We start from the raw sequence: 15,815 nt of genomic DNA, 5'->3' as shown, positions 1-15,815 counted from the left end.
GAGCTGGCTGGTGGTCCTGAATTCTGAAGATTCCAGTTTGTGTTCCAGTGCAGAGGGAGTGCCCTTTCTCCTGTCATGAGCCCTCTATGGGTAGAGGTATCATATGATGTGATTTGGAGTAGATCTACATTGCCCTCCATGACTTTGTGTAGGTGGAAATAGCCCCCTGACTACATCTGAGACCCAAAAGCTTTTATCCTGGCCCAAAGCTGATGAGTTTTGCCAGCATCTCTACCTACTCTTATTCAGGTTGGTATACATCCTATATGAATTAAAAGTTTCATTAACTCCCCCGGCCCTGCAGGAATCTTCAGCTCTGTGTGAATGTTTGCATTCTAATTAATAGCTCTTGAAAACTGAGAGCACATAGGCTTCATGAATAGCATTAGAAAATAAAACACACCATACTTCATAACCAAACTCTTGCTCCATACACAGTCCTCCTATGATTGGGAAGCTGCAAACATATCCCAGCTTTTTCCTTATTTGTGGCAGAATTTAGTCAGCAACAGTGGTGATAAAACTACAGTGTCGTTGTTCCATGTAAATTAACTACACATTTACAATCTGAATCTATTAAGCTTAACTAGTTAAATTATTGATACAATACCTCACATAATTAGTGAATTAAAATTAGGTGTAATTATGTTAATTGGCAGACATCATTTTACAAAGAGCGAAGTGTCCTTTTCTACTCAAAATTGGCCCCAAAACACTATCATCAACAATAACCTTACTTTCCTGTAATATTATAAACAGGTGTTTCAGGGAGAATTTTCTCTCAAAGTGTTTTGTTGAGCTCATGTTGGTAGCTTTTGGTGACTAACAATCAGATTAAAAACTGGGCTTTAAAACATTAGGTTCTAAATTAATAAAGTGGTCTTTTCCAGCCTTTTTTATACAGTATTCAGAAGTGGTTTACCCTTCTCTTCTTCTAGGATCACTCTGTGCATCTTGCCCAAGGCCACATGAGCTAGCTCTTGTCCTGCGATATACAGTGGAAAATCAAACTCCTAAACCCTGATTCCACAACCAGACAGCTGACTCATGAAGCCATCCAACCAGCCAGTGACATAAATACACAGAGATGGAATTTTATCCTCTTTTACTTTACTGAAGTGAATAGAGGGCCTGTTAAGGTAGGGCTGAACAGAGAGTGGCCATACAGGGGCCCATTTCCCCCAAAATCTGTGGAATTCCTGAGCAAGTCTGCACCCCTGAGATCATTTTTAAAATGCTAAAACAATTTCCCTTCTACTTTCAAAAGGGTTTGGGAGGGAGAATGAGTTGGAATGGGTCTTATATGTTCTCCAGCTATATTCCTTTAGTAAAGGATGGGAGGGGAGTTACTATTATTTACATCTGGTATCATCTGATTATAAGCTGCTAATATAAGCTAATAGCTGGGAGGGGTTTCTAACATTAACACAACTATTTTCTTTTTATATCATGGTTCTTGTCATAATTTTGTCCGAGAAAGAAATGTTTTCATGTTGAGAAAGAGAGAGAGAGAGAGAGAGAGAGAGAGGAGTAACCATCACTTTGTAACTACTTCACACACTTTTTAGAAGAAAAAAATGCATTGTGATAAATTTATCATAGAATACATTTTATTCTGATTTGGCCATTTACTAAGCTGTCAGGAAATAAATTATCTTAAATCAAATATGTGGTAACAAATGTATTGTGGGAAATGATGACCATTCAGATGGATTGAGAGCAGAGGCAACGTTAATAGGTTTTTCAGAAGTTCTCCTCCTCTCCCCAGAATAAAAGGCCCAGCCTCCATTTCAAAGTCAACATTCTTTCCCACCATCTCTTCATTGTTTGCTGATGATTAGGTCATCTGAAAGGCAATGACAAATTGACCACATCAGTGGACCTGCCTGCAGTGTTGATGACCTTCTTTTAAGTGACTGTCCCAGTGTGTGACATTACAGTGGTGTAATGGGAGACAAGATTCATCACATCCTTAGCACTTAATTTGCTAGTGTTGGAGGTCTTAAAATAAAGCTTTGAAGATTGTCATTATCAGGGGGTGGGAGAATGCTCATGATGATACTCTCAACACTGATTCTTTTTTTCTTCGTGAATACACTGAATTGACTTGATCGTATGCATATAAGTGCATACGATCAAGTCAATTCTGATCTATGACAACTGTTTCCAGGGTTTTTTTAGTATAGAGTACTCAGAAGAACTCCTTCTGTGGTGCTGGAGGAGATTCTTGAGAGTCCCCTGGACTGCAAGGAGAACAAACCTATCCATCTTAAAGGAAATGAACCCTGAGTGTTCACTGGAAGGACAGATCCTGAAGCTGAGGCTCCAATACTCTGGCCATCTCATGAGAAGAGAAGACTCCCTGGAAAAGACCCTGATGTTGGGATAGTGTGAAGGCAAGAGGAGAAGGGGACAACAGAGGATGAGATGGTTGGACAGTGTTATCGAAGCTACCAACATGAATTTGACCCAACTATGGGAGGCAGTGGAAGACAGGGGGGCCTGGCATGCTCTGGTCCATGGGGTCACAAAGAGTCAGACACAACTTAACGACTAAACAACAACACTCAAAAGAAGTTTATCATTCCCTTCTTCTGGGGTCACTTTTGGGATTGTGCAACTTGCCCATGACTACACAGATTGGCTTGTGTATTGGAAGCAGAGCAAGGAAACAAACTCCCAACCTCTGGCTCCTCTGTCAGATACATACCTCATTGAGTTATCCAGGCAGTCTCTGCCTTATGTATTAAACTGAAAGTGACACCTTATATATTTGGCCCTAAACACTAACTTGGCAATGGTAAAATCTTAAATCCAGAGACAGGTTTTGTGAACCAGTTTTTTAACAGTGGCCCACACAGGAATGTTTTGTGCAGAAGAAATGCTAGGGGGGGGGGGCTGCATCTCACTCGTTATCAGCTGAAATTATCTTACTCTGTCAGTGGTATTATTAACCATTTCTGGTCAAAGAACCTCAAGTACAGTTGTTAACACGCTGTTCCTCTATAGTCTTATAGTGTGCAACGTATCCCATTCTCTTTGTATAGGATCAGCAAATAAGCAAGCTACTGAATAAGGATTTGTAATATGTAGGAAGGTCTCACATTTTAAGGAATGGCCAGACAATTGCATGGTTGCCAGATCTGTAACTAGCAATTTTCACATCAGAGGTAAGTATGCCATGTCCTGCCCACTCTGCCATGATGTGTGGGCAGCAGTTCCTTCCAAGAAAAAGCATGAAGAGAATTTGTTACTCTTCAAAAAAAGAAGAAAAAAGAAAGTTGATACTTTCAAAAAGGAAGGAAGCAACGGCAACGGCTGAGAAGTAAAAAAAAATATGCTCAGTATTTGAATAGACTATTCCAATTTTATAAATCCTTCTTCCTTTTTAAATTATGGATAACTTCAAAAAGGAACACAAAGTGAGCAAACAGTGTCTGAAATTTTGAGTTTTTCTCTACAGTTCACAATCTTCTGAACATGACTATTGCCACTAACGGAACTGCTCCATAATCATTTCACCTATCATTATGCACTTATGTTGAATGGTTAGCAAAAACAGATTTCAAACCAGGAACTGCTGGTTTTAAATGGCAATCTGTATGCATGCTGACTTACTTTTTTTAAATGGATGTGACACTACTATAATGTAGTGACATACACATAACTAAAGTATTGTGATCTATTTGTTCTAAACTCATGCATTTATTTTCAAATATTTTTAACCTTCTCTATCTGTAGAACTTTCAGATATCTGTCAAAACAGAGAAACTCACCTTTGTTATGTGGTCGGGTTAAGCCTTCAAAATTCTCATGACCATCTTCATCAACCCTGAAATTAGCTTCTTGACTGTGTCATTGTTGTGAACAAGCTCAGAGATAATTTTCCAATTTGGAAGGCATTGTCTCCATCTGAATAAGGTTCATATACCTCTGTATCACCAGAACATACCTGAATCTGTTTGTCAGGATATCAGTGTGCGATTTCCTAACTGATTAGCGTCATCCGTGTGAGTGACATAGAATATGCTGTCCTCATACATAGTAGACTTTAATTGCTCTTGCTGCTGTCAAAATGCAACCACGTATGATTGACTGCGCAGTATTATGACTACTGATGGCTGAACTGACAGTCATAATCGGAAATGTATTCACTGAGTTTCAAGTCCGATATCCTAAACTTAGGGGGGAAGTTATTATGATGTGTGGTTTCAAACTTTTGTGCACACACATCATCAATATGAATGTTGAGAATGTAGCATGTTTATAGAGTTTGTTCTGATGGTATGTCATATTTATGAGACATCATTTTCTGTGTGGTCACTGTCACACTAACTCTCTCAAGATGTAGAGTAAATTGATGAAGAAGCGCCACAAGTGAAGGCTTAAGAAGCTGAGCAAGGAGCAGCACCAAGAAAAAAAAAATACGTCTGTTCAAAACAGAACTTGCTGAGCTACCAAGGGTTAAAGGGAGATCATTTTGTGTATCTGCAAATGAAATGGAATTTCATTTTCACCTTCTGTGGAAACTGAAATGTTATAGCAGCAAATAATTGATTGGGCAGAGCGATAAAGGAATTTTGGCTGCCTAGTTCTGCCAGTTGTGCAGACTACACAGGCACAGAAAAGATACATGAACATGACTGTAATCCTGTTAAAGATTAATGAAAATATGCATGTACACGATTATGATAAATCATCATTTGAAACAAGAAGAAAACTTCTTGTATGAGAATCAAGGTTTAACATACATGTAACATACATCACTCTGTATGAAATTGTTGTATTTATGTTTTAATTGTATTTTTCTCTGTGAAGAGTTTGCATGGCACTTTGGAGATAAGGTGCTTAGATCCATTCTGACATAGACGCTGTAGTTGAGGCAGGTCCTGCCGATGTAACTTTGGCCCTTGCTTGTCCAGTGTTAATTGATACATTTCAGTTCGTGCAGCCTGAGGATGTGGACAGGATCTTTGGAGTGGTGAAAACCACCACATGTATGCTGGACTCTTGCTCTTTCCAGCTTATAAAACCAGAGCGGGACTGCTGAGTTAAGGGAGTGGTAAATGCCTCCTTGCAACAAGAACAGGATGCCTAAAGGAGGCAATAGTAACACCTCTTTTAAAAAGCCCTCCTTGAATCCCACTGTATTAGATAAATATCTGCTAGTCTCCAATATTCCATTTTTGGGCAGAGCTTTAGAGCATGTGGTGGTATCTGAGCTCCAGAGCTCCCTGGATGATGCAGATTATCTAAGCCTTCCTTTTCAGGCACACCTTTATGCAAAAAGTGTCTAGAAAGGCTCTATTTTGGAAATTCAGATATTTTTAAATGTTTTCTAAAAATGTTTTCAAAATTGTTTTTAAATTTGACTAATGCTTAATTTTTTAATATATATATATATATATAGTTTTATACAGCATTTAACTTGCTATTACTATATGATTTTTATTGTTGTAAATCCTTATGGAGTCCCCTATGGAGAGAAAGGTGGCATATTAAGTAAGTAAGCAAGTAAGCAAGTAAGTAAATCCATCCATCCATCCATCCATCCATCCATCCATCCATCCATCCATCCATCCATCCATCCATGCATACATGCATACATACATACCTGCAGTATTGAACATTAGTGTGGAATCTAAATATTTATCCTGAGTTGAAGTGGAGAAAATCCATTAAATAAGCAGATATATAAATTGGTTGAGATTATTCTATGTAGGAGGAAGAAGCCCTAACAATAAATAATGTGTAGCAAATGTGGGAAACAAATGGGAGTACATGAATATGGGGGAAAGTCTTATTATCTTAGCAAAGTAACATCCCCCCAACTCAACTTGAAAGCCACAATTTGAGAACACTTGTGATAGCTTTGCTTCAGTGTTATTAAATGATGATCAAGAGATAGTAGCCATTTCTCTGACTATCGTTATGGGGCAAGAGAAGTACTGTGGTCCCCTGTGTATATTAAGAGTGTGAATTGTGCAGCTCACTAAGGTCTTCAGTACACGCCACAGTGCCCCTCAGAAACCCCTCCCATTACTATTAAATTGGCCTAAATATAGACAATTGTGTTCCCAGCAGTTTCTATTGAGAGGTATGCCCATTTCAATTCTGTTGCAGGGAATGCACCGGGGGTGGGGGAGGCTGTAATGGCTATTTTCTAAACAACTGAAATGGGCATCTGCTTACATTTGGTTTTGGAAACAGGAGCAGGCCCTTTGCAGAGGGCTGCTGTGTGTGTAGAAAATGTGGAGAGGTGCAGCCCCCAGAGCCTCATCCCTGATCTACAACAGTTTCACTAGCTTGCCCCTTTGTGTTTCCCTGTATATACAAAAGCATGGAGGAATCTGTTCATGTAAGCTTGGCTTAGAATGTAAAATAAATAAGTGATAAGAAATCAAGGGCTTTTAGGAGCAAATGAGTATGGACTGAAACAAGAAATGATCAGTTTGTGGAGTCTGTGCATGTCTCACTTCTCCTTTCTTTATGCTGGGAGGGTGTTTCCATTTGTAAACACTCCTGCCCTGTTCTCATCCCATATGCATAGCTCCAATTCTGTTTATCTGACAGTAGCAGCTTGTAGCTTTCTTGAAGTTGGATGAAAGGCTAGGAGCCAATGGTGTCATTCCACTGATGGAAACAGTTTGATCAGCAGAACCAGGAGGGCAGATTCTTCTCCACCCCACCTGCTTTCAAAATCTGCTACAACGGACTGAAACCACCCAGAACAGATTTCAGTGTGACACAGAGGGCACAAAGGACAATGGAAGAATGGAGAGCAAGAAAATGCCCCATCACACCTCTTTAGAAGGCATCCTTCAGTCTCGAGAGACTATGGTAACGTGCTCTGAATAGAGGTCTTGGAACAGCGTCTAATGTGGTTGAGAAGGCCAATTCGAGAGTGACAATCCCTTCCACACTGAAGACAAGTACAACCTGTCTGCTGCCCAGCTCCCTGATTTTGCTGGTTTCAGGACTGCCTCTTTGCCTCAGCCTGCTGAACAAGGGTCTCTTCAAATTGGGAAAGGCCATGCTGCACCACCTGCCTCCAGGCTGAACACTTAGATGTCAAGTTTTCCCATCTGTTGAGGTCCATTCCTAAGGCCTTCAGATCCCACTTGCAGATACCCTTGTATCGCAGTTGTGGTCTCAGGCACTTTCCCTGCACTAATTCTCCATACAGGAGTTCTTTCAGAATCTGACTGTCAGCCATTCTCATGACATGCCTGAGCCAATGTAGATCTTGCTGTTTCAGTAATGTATACATGCTAAAAATTCCAGCTCATTCTAGAACGACTATACAGTATTATACTTCTGAAGCCTTCTAACTCAATGTTGAATTGTTTTTTGTGGGGGAGGAGATCTAGGCCACTATTGTTGACTTCAAATTTTTCACCTTTAGAAATCTTATTGTTCTACTGCTTGAAAGAAAAGATATGGCCTTCTCTTCACTCAGTTTTAGGGAAAGCTTTAAAACTGAGTGAGGAAGAAGTAGGACACATAGAAATCTTTGTGCTACAGACAGTATTGTTCAGATACAATACAAGCTGGTGGCAAACAATAGTCTGGTTCATGAGATAAATGAAAACAAGTTCCATTTGTGGCTATGTGAGTGGTAAATCAAGTCTGTCAGACTCTACAAAATATAGCCAGACGCTATCAATATGCTCTGAAGAGTGGACTTAATGTCTGCAAACACAAAGGCTGCATTCAGGTTATTTTTCTTTTCCCTTATATAAACAGGAAGAATATCTTAAGCATTGAGGTCAGTTCTTTGTCACAGAAGACATTTACATAGAACTAGACTGATTTGTTAGGATAATCACATCTGAACTGAGAGTGTCCTTGGCTTACACAATATGGGAAACTGCATTTAAAACCCTCAATAAGAACTATTCCCAAGAAGTAACTTTTGCAAAGGCATTTTTGCATAAGCCGGCTAGAGAGTTCAGTGAGTTGGATATCTGGCTGCAGGACCAGAGGCTGAGAATTCAATTTCCAACATGCCTTCTGAGAGGAAGAGCCAGCTGGTGTAGTCTTGGGCAAGCTTCCCAAAACATCCCTGCAAAGCATGGACGGGTGAACAACTTTGTTCTTATATCTAGAAAACCTGGTAGAGGGTTATGTCACTATATGTATATATAATTCCATCATCATGTTACTGACAGGACACATTTGCTTGAAGAGGATAATGAGTATGGAGTCAAGCAAAAAAATGACCTGTTTGCTATGACCACATGCTATCACACTCATGGGAGGAAAAAAATCATAATGTTCATTATGACATAAGAATGAACTCGAATCTATGTCATGTCATTGTGGAAGATCTTTGTAACAGCAAAGATGTTTAGTATTATGCATCCATATTATCACTATGCCTAATGCTTATGCTGCTGTTAGAAACTGGTAGGAACCAGCTTCATCTGACCATGTTAGCTGTGTCCTTAGAGGTCACCTGAGAAAGTATAACTTGTTTACTATATCAAATAGTGTATAATTACAAGAAAAGAAGGAAAAGGAAAGAGAAACCCTACATCATTTGAATTAGGTGAAGAGACGTAGAGAAATGGCTAGGGTCACTGCTGTTTAAAGTATGGGATGAAATTGCTGATTAAAATGACTTAAGAACAAGCTACAAGAGAAAACTTACTTTAAAAAAATACACTATGTGTTAAGAAATTGGAAAATCAGCAGATGATTTTTTACATTGCCTCTGAAACTCAGGCCTGTAGGCTTGTGCTGGGATGGGTAGGCCAGCAGAGAGGAGGAGAAATTGCTTATTAATTGGAAGATTTGGCCAGTTGTATCTTATCTGTGTGAGAAGAAATTTCTACAGTTATAAAATATTCCTGTAAGTATTATCTCATGGTACCAAGCTAATTAGTAAGTTCAGATGAAAGGAGGGAAAAGGAGTAGAATTACTTGAGAAAAAGTTACTTCCTTCTAGAAGTTTCCAGGTGACTCAGAGTGTGATTGGTGAAATACCCTTGGATGGTCTGAGGAAATGATTGATGGCTATAAAATGGCATAGAGAATTTGCTCAGTTTAGCCTAGTTTATCTGAGGGAAATATCATGTTAACTTGCTGTCTTAATTTTTGTTCTGCATATGCTCTGGAACTATGATGAAGTTCTGTTTCAATGTGAGTAGTCTAGGGCCATGGTCACACCAGCAAAATATTTCCTAATTCTTCATCATTGATTTCAGTGTGTGTGTGTGTGTGTGTGTGTGTGTGTGTGTGTGTGTAGTTAGATGCAAGGCCATTACTGAATTTTTTCATCTCCCTTTGTGCTAGCTCCGCATCAGATCAGCCTGCTGAGATGCTTCTACTTTTTTGTTGCAGGATTTATCACACAACAGTTTTACTGTCATGTGTGCATAGCTATACTGATACTTTTTCTAGTAAGCTGCCTTGTGCTGCTTTTGCCAGTGATGTCATTTGCCTGTATGTCACATTATTATTATTATTATTATTATTATTATTATTATTATTATTATTATTATTATTATTATTATTATTATTATTATTATTATTATTATTATTTAAATTTAAATTTAAATTTAAATTTAAATTTAGCAAGCAGAGTGTCAATACTTTGGAAAACTCACATCATCAACCTCTGCACTTCACTTATTTGTGGATCCTTCTATCAGGTGGTGCTCCTTCCCCTGATTCCTTTCATGTTTTCCTCTTGGGGACCTCGTGGCAGAGCTGCAATGAGAACAAAGCCCAACTATGGTTTCTCTACTGCAAGAGGCAGAAACACAGGAGAGAAAATTTTACCCATCAAGGACATGTTGCTGATTAAATTAAAAAGAGATATTAAAAAGAAATTATAGCAATATTCTAACTTGAAACTTTCTTGGTTTGGAAGGATTGCGCTGACAAAAATGAAGATTTTACCAAAGATTAATTTTGTATTTAGGATGTTCCCAGTACAGCTAACAGAAGATGGTTTAAAATTTTGGCAAGGATTGATAAATGAAGGGAAGAAAGCCAGAATAAGTAAAAGATATTGGTACAAGACAACAAAAAAGGAGGTATAGGTATACCAAATATAAAAAACACTGTTATATGGCTAATCAGCTGAGATTTATTGGGGAAATTATATATACTCCAGAAAGGTTAATTCGGTGGGAAATGGAATCATCAGAACTACAGGTTGATATTGGAAAACATCTGTTTGGTATAGTTAAAAAACATAAAATAAGTGAAATCATTAACCCTTTTAAAAAAACTATTATACGTGTGGTATAAGCATAAAAATAACTTATGTCCATCTTTCCATTAGGATTAATAACTGAAATAGAGAATTTTCTGGCCAATACGAAGGTCTGTTTAGAACTATTTTTTAAAAAAGTGATTAGATTAAAAGATTGGATGGATAAAATGAGATCAAAAGAAAAAAATGAATCATATTATTCAAAATAAGAATATGTCCTGGTTGAATTACATGGAATTAGAAAGATCGACTAACAAATGGGTAAAGAATTATAATAAAGTTAGAGAATACAAGGTATGAACAATTTCTGTTATGAAGATATTCAGATGACAGATTCAATGACGGGCATAGTGAGTAAAATATATAGATTCCTGCTAGATTCAGAAGAAGAAGAGATTGAGAATGGAGGATTGAAACTAGTGTAGGAACAAGATATAGGAAAAAGAATAAATAGTGAATAATGAATGAAGATGTGGAAAATGAGGGTTTTGCGATTTATGTTGGTGAGAATAAAAGACTTTTTTAAAAAACTAGGTTTAAGACAGTATCTGACACCGATAAAATTGAATACAATTAACGCTAGTTATCTGAATGTCTGTTGGAAATGTGAGAAAGAAATTGGTACATACTTTCATATGTGGTGGGAATGCGAAAAAGTACAAAGATTTTGGAAACTAATCTTTAAAATATTAAGTGATATATGTGAAAAAGATATAGAATTTAATCCTGAGATAGCTTTGCTTTCAATATTTGAAAATGCTGATTATGATATGACGACTAGATAGTTGGTTACTAATTTATTAACAGCAGCTAGATTAATAATAGATAGGAATTGGAAATCAAAGTTTGAATTTCAAATGAAAGAATGGTATAATCAAATATGGTACATTGCTATAAATGATAAGTTAACTTGTAATTTAAGGGTTAAGAGAGGAAAGATAAAAAAATAACAACTTTTATGATATATGGGGCAGATTTCTTGAATATGTGCTAACAAGAGGAAAAGGGAAAGTTCCGAATCAGGAATCAATGCAGTTCTGGAGAAGAGGACAATAAAGGAAGAAGAAGAATAAAAGACAATGGAAGAAGATTACTGCAAGAGGTCCCGACCAGGGTTGAGGGGAACACAGGTGATTTGTATTTTGATTTATGTATTTTATGTTGTAGTTACTATTTTTTTTAAAAAAATGGAAATGTTGCTGAAACATCAATGTTCCCTTTTAAAAAAGGGAGAAAAGGGGCCCCACAAGCATAAACATCCCAGAGAGAAATATTCCAGTACCAGAGTACAGCTGGTAATATTGCATCAAATTTAGGAAAATGTTACTGCAAATAAAAAACACATTGGAACACATACCCTGGCATATATGTCACATGATTACAATATGCAACCTCTCAGGTAGTAAAAGACACAAGAAAATGGGGGACATTTTGCTGGTGTGACCACCGTTTAGGATAGTTTGCATTTTTATTTTCTATTTTTGGATTTGGCCTAGCCTCAAACCTTTTGGAAAATGTATTTACTTCACTGCTTTTTGACTGTGTTTGAACTTTTGGAAGTAAGTTTTGAAACTGCTTGTGATTTTATTTTTCTTGACCTTTTTACATCTTTAGTAAAGTACAGTAATTAAAAATTTTCTAGGAGTTTGATCAAGCTGGGAAGAAGAGGGTTTATTGGCATTTAAGAAAGCCTCACGTCATGCAGCTACTGGATCCCTTTACATGTTGTGGATACTTTGGTGTTCCTATCTGGCAAAATGTGCAGCTTGAACATTTCTGGCAACTCCCTGGAGTAAAAGTGACTCAAAGTATTGAGAAGGGACCAGATAGGAATATTTTCCACAGCCATCAGCATGTTTATGCTTGGGGTTTACCCACACCAGGAAAGTCTGGATAGTGTAGGTGAGTGTTTTGTGTGGTCCTCTGTATCCCGGCCGAAACCTTGACACTATATTAAATGCAAAATCTCTGGACTGCATCTAAAATATATTCCATTAAAATGAATGCAGAAGTACATTTTATCATTCAGTGGACAGAGACTAATCATTAGAACCATAGAGGGTAAGAGGAAATGTGGGGTACAGTGTGTTGGTTGCCAATTTCAAATAGTCTACAAAGTTTTTGATGACAGTACCCCAGACTGACAATGTTATTGCTGAGGGCCAGATTGGTGCATGTAAAAACAACAACAATCCAAGACTTGGTTCTGGATGAGTGCACCAACTACATGTATTACAATGATTTGGCTGGATGAAACTGGGTGTGGAGCTCAGTCTTACTCAGCACTGCCTGCCCAGTTTATCTGTACTGCAACAGGTGAGACCTGAGGTGTGAGAAGATGTTGCAATGGTCTATCATGATTCCGTCCCTCTCCACTAGTGCCCCATCTTATACTTGTTTGAATGTATCCATCTTAAAAGTTCATGCATTGGACAGAATACAGATTATGTTGGGGTATCACCCAGCCTGCTGCTCAACTGTCATAGGAAGAGGTTTTTCTTTCTGTCACATCGTCTTCACAGGGATGTTCTGTTAGGACAATGGCTGCTTCATGACTGTGGAACAACATTCCCTGGGAGAGTAGGTTGGTCCTCTCCCTCCCATTCTACTCGAACAGACCTTTCTCTGTAGGCATGCTTTTGATCAGGCCACTGATCTGCAGAGAGTTTTTTAAACAGGAAATGTTCCACTTTTCTTTTTCATGACTCTTTTTGATATGTCAAAAAGACACTGAATAGACATTGGACAGAAAGTTGACTTTCAAAGAAAGGTCATGTGGGAGGGTTTACGCATAACGCCTGAACTTCTTTGTTTGAGGAGCTGGGGTGTCTGTGTGATATCCAGTCAACAGCTTCTCAACAGTACTTTTAAAACTATAACTCAAATACAGCAGCATAGCCTCTAACTTACGTCTAAGAAGTATGTCTAGAAAATTTATCTGCCATCTTGAGCCCATAAGACATTGGTGTGTGCCAAATGAAGTGAGTTTCGGATCCACAAAAGGTAGCAGATCATGATTTTTGTAGTGGTTTAGTAAAAGTATTGCCTGTTCAGCATTACATTTTCAATGTGTGTACATTTTTAATTTTTTGTTGTTGCAGTTTTTAGTTTCTATATTATTTTAAGCTTAATGGTATTTTAGTATTAGTATTAGAGATGGGAACAAATTAAAAAATGAATTCACCAAATTCATTCAAAAATCACTAATTTGTCGATTTGTATTCATACAAATCAATGCCCCTAAAGATTACAAATCAATGCTTTTTTAGAAATGTTTGATTTGTCATTTTGTTGGATTATAAAACAACTCACCAGGTACCTTAAGACACTAAATTTGCAGGGAAGCTTCCTCTAATGCTCCTCTACAATTTCTCCAAGATTGGTGAAAATTGGGATTCAGATGTATGAGGTATACACCTACAAAGAGGGGTCCCCCAGGAACGTTCCCCCAGGCACACAGAGACACCAAAATCACAGAGAAGCTTCCCACGATTCTCCTCTACAGTCCTTCCAAATTTGGTGAAGTTAAGCAGAAATGTCCACATAGAGAAAACTGCTCAATTAGGGCAGTCAGGAGCCCCTCCTGGCTTCCCTCCAGTCCAGGAAGTCAGTTTGAGAAAACAACAGGGGAAGGATGGAAGCTAGGGCCATGTTCTCTTCTTCCCAGCCCCTTTGCTTACCCTCTCAGGGTCTGGATGCCACATTATCAGCCTTCCCAGCTTGGCAAGGACCTCTGGTTCTTTCCCAGCTCCTCTCCTGGTAACATGGCTTCATTCTCGTCTATGAGAATGTGTCAGTGTCAGTGTGTTCTTCCTCCTCTGAGCTCTCATCTCCCCCTCCTATTTCTAGCCTGACCAGAGCACCTTCCCCCTCTGAAGGGTATGTCTGGCCCCTTCTCTTCTTCTTGGGCTCAGATGTTTGGAATGTGGAGAGCAATTCTGACTTCACAGCATGGAATGCATGCACAGTTTGTCATTAATTTATGTTCAAAAATGATGTTTTTCCCCTTGAAAACCATTATGGTTTCACCACTACTTAATTTAATTGTTTAAAAAAAAATCCCTTTGCAAGACGAACGCTTGACTGAGCAATCTAAGCATAAATGTGAATTATTCTTCTCAGAGCAAACGCCAAAGCATATGAACCTTATCCACGCCAAACACATTGTCATGTATAAAACCCCGGCCAAAGGAGTATGAACAGTTCAGCACTTTTGAAAAGGGAAACCAGTCTGTTTCACAGGATAATTCATATTTTTAGTTGGCAGCAGGATAGCTTAATTCATTCTTTCAAAGAGTCAAAGGCTTTCAGAAATCCTACTTAGTGAATGCTAGGTTTGTACTGACTCCTATTACTGTGATTCTCTAACGACTCTGTAAAGAGACTGCATTTGACAACCGAAGATGTAGGAGTTCTGAAGCACATCAGTTATTAACACACCCATCAGTAGCTGCTTTATAAAAATGCAAACAATTGCTGCATTTAGCGTAGCATTGCCCATTGAGATTGGCACTACAGTTAGATTTCAGTCACGCACACAGTCTTTCAGGGATGGGACAAGTACTTATAAAACTTCTCATTGTCTGCAGTTTTCCAAGTCTTGCCATGGCAAGACTCCTAGCCAAGATTTCCTGTAACACATTTCAATTCTGTGGGACTGTTTGTTTACTTAGATATCTATGGATGAACCTTTCAAATACAATTTCTCTCCTTATTCACAGATATATAGCAGACAACACCGGCAATTATAACAACCACAAGATGCCATAATTTCTGCACTCAGCTCTTTGCCAACAGCACCAAGTTGCTTGCAGAAATGTTCAAGTGCCCTTTTGAATTTCAAATTCAGACAAAAATCCAAAACATCTTCAACTGGGTTGAGTATCCATAGCATAGAAGAATCAGCTCCACATGCAGTCTTCAAAACCCAAGAATAAAATATAAATTCAACTGCATATATATCCAATACAAATATATAGGAATTATACCTAGACTAAGATGGCAAGGGTTTTAGCAGTTTAAGTGGCCTCTTAGGCTCTTCTGCTCTTTCTGATTCAAATGTCTTACTCACTTCCCTGATCTTTCTTCATCGGACCCCTTTGGGCTAAACCAATATGCCAAAAATTCCCCCTTGACCAATAAGGTTTCCTGGCTTCCCATAAAAATGAAATCCCAATCTTATTTGGAAATCACCCAGTTCTCCTAAATTGATGCAGGGGAGGGCAGTCCTGATCTCTGCACTCTTTATTCAAGCACAGAGTAGACTTGGGGCCTCTGCTTATTCCTGTCATTGATCCTTTAGTTGTAAATCTCCAGGATGACCTTGGGAGCAGGGAAAATCCACTCTCAAATAGCCAAGAGACTACAGTACCTCTCAGGATTCTGAAAACTATATACAATATGGAACTACTGGATAGCTCTGTGGTTTAGGCATCTGGTTACCCACTGGGCCTCCTTGACAGTGGCTGGACTGATGATGATGATGATGATGATGATGATGATGATGATGATGATGATGATGATGATGATGATGATGATGATGATGAAGAAGAAGAAGAAGAAGAAGAAGAAGAAGAAGAAGAAGAAATCT

At 38.4% G+C, this 15,815-nt stretch overlaps 1 long non-coding RNA gene across 1 annotated transcript; it reads right to left on the bottom strand.

The window, feature by feature from the left end:
• Nucleotides 1–1,587: 1,587 nt before the first annotated feature.
• Nucleotides 1,588–14,073, bottom strand: LOC144586976 (uncharacterized). The gene is made up of 2 exons (XR_013542090.1): nt 13,906–14,073; nt 1,588–1,846 (listed from the first exon to the last, which is right to left on the bottom strand). It is a non-coding gene; the product is annotated as an uncharacterized LOC144586976 (long non-coding RNA).
• Between the last annotated feature and the right edge of the window lie 1,742 nt (nt 14,074–15,815).

Source organism: Pogona vitticeps, chromosome 2 (assembly GCF_051106095.1).
Source record: "Pogona vitticeps strain Pit_001003342236 chromosome 2, PviZW2.1, whole genome shotgun sequence".
Classification (NCBI taxonomy): domain Eukaryota; kingdom Metazoa; phylum Chordata; class Lepidosauria; order Squamata; family Agamidae; genus Pogona; species Pogona vitticeps.
This window is presented reverse-complemented; position numbering and strand designations above follow the sequence as displayed.